The sequence below is a fragment of the Myxine glutinosa genome, chromosome 2, assembly GCF_964187855.1.
Source record: "Myxine glutinosa chromosome 2, kmMyxGlut1.1, whole genome shotgun sequence".
Classification (NCBI taxonomy): Eukaryota; Metazoa; Chordata; class Myxini; order Myxiniformes; family Myxinidae; genus Myxine; species Myxine glutinosa.
Genome location: NC_136262.1, coordinates 179,535,318 through 179,541,255, shown reverse-complemented (window position 1 = coordinate 179,541,255; position 5,938 = coordinate 179,535,318).

Sequence of the window (5,938 nt, the reverse complement as noted above, 5' to 3'; positions counted from 1 at the left end):
ATGGAGTATGGAATGGATGGTGTGGAGTGAGTATGGTGGAAACTGTGGAGTGGAGTGGCTGGTGCGAAGGTGTGTATGGGGAGGATGGACCCCATCACGAATACCCGGGGAGGGTAGTTTAAGCGTTAGGTAGAGGGTACAGGTAAATTGTGGTTGGATATTGGCATCTGTGGTGCGTGTGGAAGAATGGTGTTTGGATGGGTGCATTAGTGTTGTGGAAATGGCTGGGCGTGTGGCCTGTTAGTGAGTGTTGTTGGTTGAGCACTCCACCACTATGAGGATGTCGGCCAGGTGAGGCCGCAGGTGGGCTCTGGGAGCCGTTAGAGTTGTGGATGGGGCCCGAGGATCCGGAGGATGGACCCGGGTAGCCCAGTGCCAGAGAGGGCACCGAGTGGGGAGCGCGCCAGAGGGCCATCCCCAGTTAGATAGGTTAGGGTGAGGAGCAGGTAAGCTCGGAGGCAACTGCAGTGGTGGAGGTGTGCAGGTGGGTAGACCTGCTGGGAGAGCCACACGACCCAGTCCTGAAATTGTGCAAGGGCACAGGGAGTTGAATTGGGGGAGTGAGGCCCCAAATTGATGAAGCACCACAGTTTGGTCAATGGGAATTTGATTCTTAAAACCACATAGAGTAAGATTGCCAATGGTTTGGCAGGGAAAGACCCCGGGTTGTGTAAAGTGTATTAAAGTCATTTAGAAGATAGTTAGGATTAAGAATCTCCTCGCACCATCTACATCCACTCACCTGAGGTGACGCTACTCCACACCATGCCCTGGTTTGTTGGTTTTATTATTTTTGTGCAAATGTTTGGAATGTGGGACGCATCATGACGTGGGTGTGACATTGTGCTTTGTTGTTCCATCTCTCCCTCCTTATGAGGATTGATAATGAATTGGGTGATGGCAAATTTTGGTTAGAGGGATTGTGGGGACGAATTTGGTATCGGGAAAATATGAGGAGGACGTGACGGTAGCGACGAATTTGTAAATGTGTTAGATTTTTTTGTACATATGGGGTAAGGGCAAGGGTAGAGTAGGTAACAGGGGGGTGACGTACGGTAGGGATGAGCTTTCTCACTTCGCTCTCCGTCCGCACCTCGTCTTGCATTGCCTTGTTGATGTGTACCCTTGTGACCTTACCCCTCGCTCATCTGTCTTCTCTCCCCCCCCCCCCCCCCTGTCTCCCACCCGAGGACTGTGCGCCACTGGGCGCCGAGGGGAGCGTGCGGGAGTCCGCCATTGTGTGCCCGAAACTCCCGCAACCAGCTGTCTGCATCGCTGCACCACGTATGGACCACATGTCTGTGGCTGAGCACCACTTATGGACCCCACGGGTTGGGGCATGGCCCCTCTGCTGGAACCGGCCATGATGGCCCGAGATCTTGCTGGCGGACCTTGGTAGCATGGCACCTATGCCATACAGGTGAACCACTCATAGTCGGTCCTGTGGGCCATAAATAAAACACAATGGACACGTTCTGTGCTTGTTTTTATTATTGCAAATAGGCCGCCAGCAAAGAAGAAAGACAACATCTAGAAGAACGACAATGGCCAGCAGAGGGAGCCAAAGAGAAAGACCAGCACCAGGGGTTTGTTGGGTTTTTAAAATTGAACTGTGGTGACTGTGCACCGATTGGTGCTTGATGGTGCTTTGGTGCATTTTGGTGCTTTCTGGTGCGTCGATGCAGCACAGGCTGTCTCCCCCCCAAAAGAACAATCACAGGTCCTGGGTTGCGTTTTGTAAATACAAGTAGAGTAACTGTAAATAATGCTCCCCCATCGTTCATGTTGTAGTTTGAAGACAATTCCGCAATTCGGTTAGCTGTGGGCGTGAGTCTGTTAGGCAGGGTGCAATGGAGCAGCGGGACATATTTATTTATGTTTTAAAACTGTCACACTCAGGGTCAGGTTAAATGTAGAGGGAACTACACCTATGTGCCACACTAAAGGTAAAAGTAATAGGCCCGGGACGTGCCTAAGAGGAGGAGGGTGCAGTGTTGTGGATATGAGAATTGTGTTTTTTTATTGTTGTAAAATATCACCCTCCTTCCTCCATTTGGTGTGTAAAGGTGAAAGGTCGTGCCCGTAGTTATTCCATATCCAATCACGTAGCAAATCATAGATTTCCTCCTTGTTCAGTAGTTATCTCCTTATTATGTGTATGAGATTAAGGCTTTGTCTTCCATTAATTAACACTCCATTGCACCGAATTCAAATAAGGTAGATTCCCTTCACATTTCCCTTTTGTCATCAATTGCCAAACTGCATTGGGCGGTTTTCTGCATTCCGCTGCTGCTTTGGGGTTGTGGTTCTCGCCGCAAAACTCCATTGCGCACGAGGTCATCTCGGAGCAGAAGGTGGGAGGAGTCAGCCCAACGCCAAGAACAAGGCGTGGCCTTGCAAACGCCTCCTCTAGGGGCGGGATCGGTGAGCCCTCGCGACCAATCAAGGCCGAGGAGAGCTCACCGATGGGCGTGTCATGGAGGCCGGCGGCTTGATCGCCCCAGGCGCAATAAAAAGCGTGCGCAGAAGCCTTTGAGAGAGAGAGAGAACCCGTCACGCAACGCCCCCACGTCAGATGCGGCAGAGACAGCAGCTTGAACCAACGGAGCTTTGAAACCACCGCAGTTTTTGACCACGGCAGCTTTGAGCGGTGACGGCAGTTGCAGCCTCGAAGCAACGTCGCCGTACGAGAGACGGTTGAGGAGAGCCGGCGGCTGCCCAACTCGAGCCGCGATCATCCCAACCACCCGGATCCTTCCCGCCATTCGTTCCTGCCATCATCCCCCGTGTAAGTCTGATTGTTCGTCCGTCTTCTGTGTTGTCCTGGGGTTTAAGTAAGACTGTTTATAGGTAAGCTAGTATTTGCACTGTGTCTCTTCTTCTTCTGTATTTTATTTTATTATCTTTCCTCCTCTTTGGTTACTTTTCATCGTGTACATAATAGGTAGAAATAAATCATATTCGTATTTCCTACTGCTGTCTTCCTCTTCTTCACATCCGTCGTCTTTGTCTTTTCCCCATTGAAAACCTGTGGCACGATTTGGCCAACGTTCAAGGATCGGGTCTAGTTTCTGTTAATAGTTCGTGCCGCGGTTGCTAAAACCGCTCGGCAATTAACATCTGGCCGCGGTACTAACGGGGCTGTGCACCTGCCTTTCCGGAGGTAGCTGGGCAGCGTCAGGGACCACGTCGGTCAGTTATAGAAGAGGGGATTAATCCCCCCTCTAAGGGGAGCAGAGGCCGACGTTGGGTTCCGTAACAATATCTTAACGAAAAGAAACAGCGAATTTTTAATATATGTCGACATTTTCCCCAACTGTTATTTTAGGCGGTGTATTTTTGTGTATCATCATGGCGCGATTTTTATAAATATATCTCAGCAATTTCCCGTGCGTGCGTGAATGTTCTCAATTATTTCTGACACCGAGTCTAAAACCATCGATAAAAATTAAATCAGATGGTGAATTCGATAAAATGGGCGTTTAGTTTACAGGCCTTTGAGAAATCATTTCGTTCTATAAATGGAAACTTTCTTGGGATTCTCTTCCCGTTTTTTTTCAACCGAGTCTAACACTATGTTAGCGACTGTTAAAAATGAAATGATATATCGAATTAGAATTGAAATAAACCTGTGTGAGAGAGAAAGACAGCACGGGCCTAACTAAACAGGCCTCAAAGCTAATCGAGTTAATAAAATGGTGGATATTTGTTTACATGAAGCCTCTCCAAGAATGGGTGGAGCTACTCTGCAAACCGAGTAAGCCACACCCCTGGACAGACGTCCAACAGAATCACCTTCGCCTATTATAATATCTATATAATAATAGCGTAAGGACTCGACTTTGTTATCCCTTTTACGCCGCACCCAGTGACCCGATGCCCACGGCACTAATGGATTTACGATCTACGAACCGCGCTCTTTGTTTATCACGTACAGCCATACTCGAAAAATCTGAATTAGCCGACGTTGGGGCCCAAAAGCATCCAATTAACTGCTGATACGACGCCATCTTACGACGCCACCGTATTGGCGTCTGCTGGGTGAAGGCGAAGCAAGCCGTCCGCTGATTGGACAGTCGATGGCGACAGCAAGCTGCCCACTGAGTGGACAATCCCAGAGTGGTGCGATGCCGATTCCTATTACGAATCCATTCATTTTTCAAAAGTATATCGTAGCGTTGTCATTTAAGTAGATTGCAATAAATACGTTGTTCATATACGCACTCTTCATTCTCATCTTTCTTCCTAACTCTTACTCGGACAAGCAAATCCCCTATGCCATCCATAATGGTACACTCTATCCATACACCACATCCTCCCTTCCGTGGATGTTCTACGGGTTTCGGCTAGTAGATAATAATAATACATTTATTTTATATAGCGCTTTTCAAGAAGCCCAAAGACGCTTTGACAGAGTACAAAAAAACAAGTGCAAAAAGACAAAAATCAACAGGTAAATAATCAAAGCAAAAGGAAGGAGAAGGAGAAGAGATAGTCAGGGGTTAAATGCTGTGGGTTAAATGTTGAATGCAGTGTTGAACAGGTGGGTCTTGAGTGATGTTTTGAATGTGGTGAGTGAGGAGGAGTCTCTGATGGTATGAGGTAGTGAGTTCCAGAGGGTGGGAGCAGCGATGGAGATGGATCCCGTTTCCCTGAACTTAGCTACCAGTTTGCGGACACAACTGTGTGTAATCGGCGCGCGGTCCGGATGCTATCTGTTGAATTCCTCAGCGACCTCTCTATGACTGATTTCCTATGAGCAGGATTACCTGGATGCATTCTTCCTTACTCAGAGACATCATGGACAACTGCAAGAAACGAAAAAAATCATGAATCACTTATTTTTCCCTCTGGTTCCAGACTTATGGGACACCATGTAGATTGTTACTCCATAAAGATCTGTATTAAACCTACTTTAATGTTGATTTGAAAGATTAATGGAAAGGACAATAAAGTGACTGACTATATTGCATAAAGAAAAGTGAAATGAAAATGCAAACTAACTAATCATCAGATTTCCAAACGCAGCGCGGGAAGCACCCGCCAGAAATGGGAGACAGACAAATGAACGGACAGACACCACGATTCATAATATCATCACCTTCGTGCCATTCTTGCTCAAGTCAAATTTTATCGAAAATGACATTTTGTTATCCGGTGATTGGTTATTGTGTCTAGTTACTGTCAATTCATAATAGAATGTCTATACAGGTTTATTTCGCCGAAAAAAAAGTGTTTGTTCACCTCCGTGCCATTTCCGCTCAATGTATATCACCGAAATAATGACTCCTCCCATTAAATTCAATGAACCCTAACCCATCTCTATAAGCCTAGTTGAAAAAAGTGTGGACGGACGGACGGACATCGAGACCGGCATTATTAGTGACCTATCTCCGGAAGGAGATAACCTAAAAAAACTAGTGTATAAATGAAAACAAAGTCAATGTATCATAAAAATTTATTTCTTGATTATTTGTTCCAAAGGGTCGTCAGCATTTAGGTAGAACCGTGAGCAATATTGTCTCTAGCACTTCTCCGTGCCATAATTGCCCAAGCCAAAATTGCTCACGGTGATTTATAATCTCTGTTATTTATAAATTCAGCTGAGTTACATGTTTCTCTGCAATTGCATGCAATGATAATCTAGGTTTTCTTACCTTAACAGAATTTAAATTCAGTACTGATCCATATGGCTGAAAAAAAAAAACGTTTTTTGTGATTATGTCGTAAACGCTTTTTTCGACTTGAGCAAGAATGGCACGAAGGTGACGATATATACAAAAATACTCAGAGAGGGGTAGGCTCAAAGAGGTCATGATGAAGATAGGATTTACTCTTCATTAGCAGGCCATAACTCTTAAACAGCAATGTAGTTTTTCAAAACCTGCTAAGTCTTTAAACCATACATTGGACTTAATTAATCTGACAATATGCACCA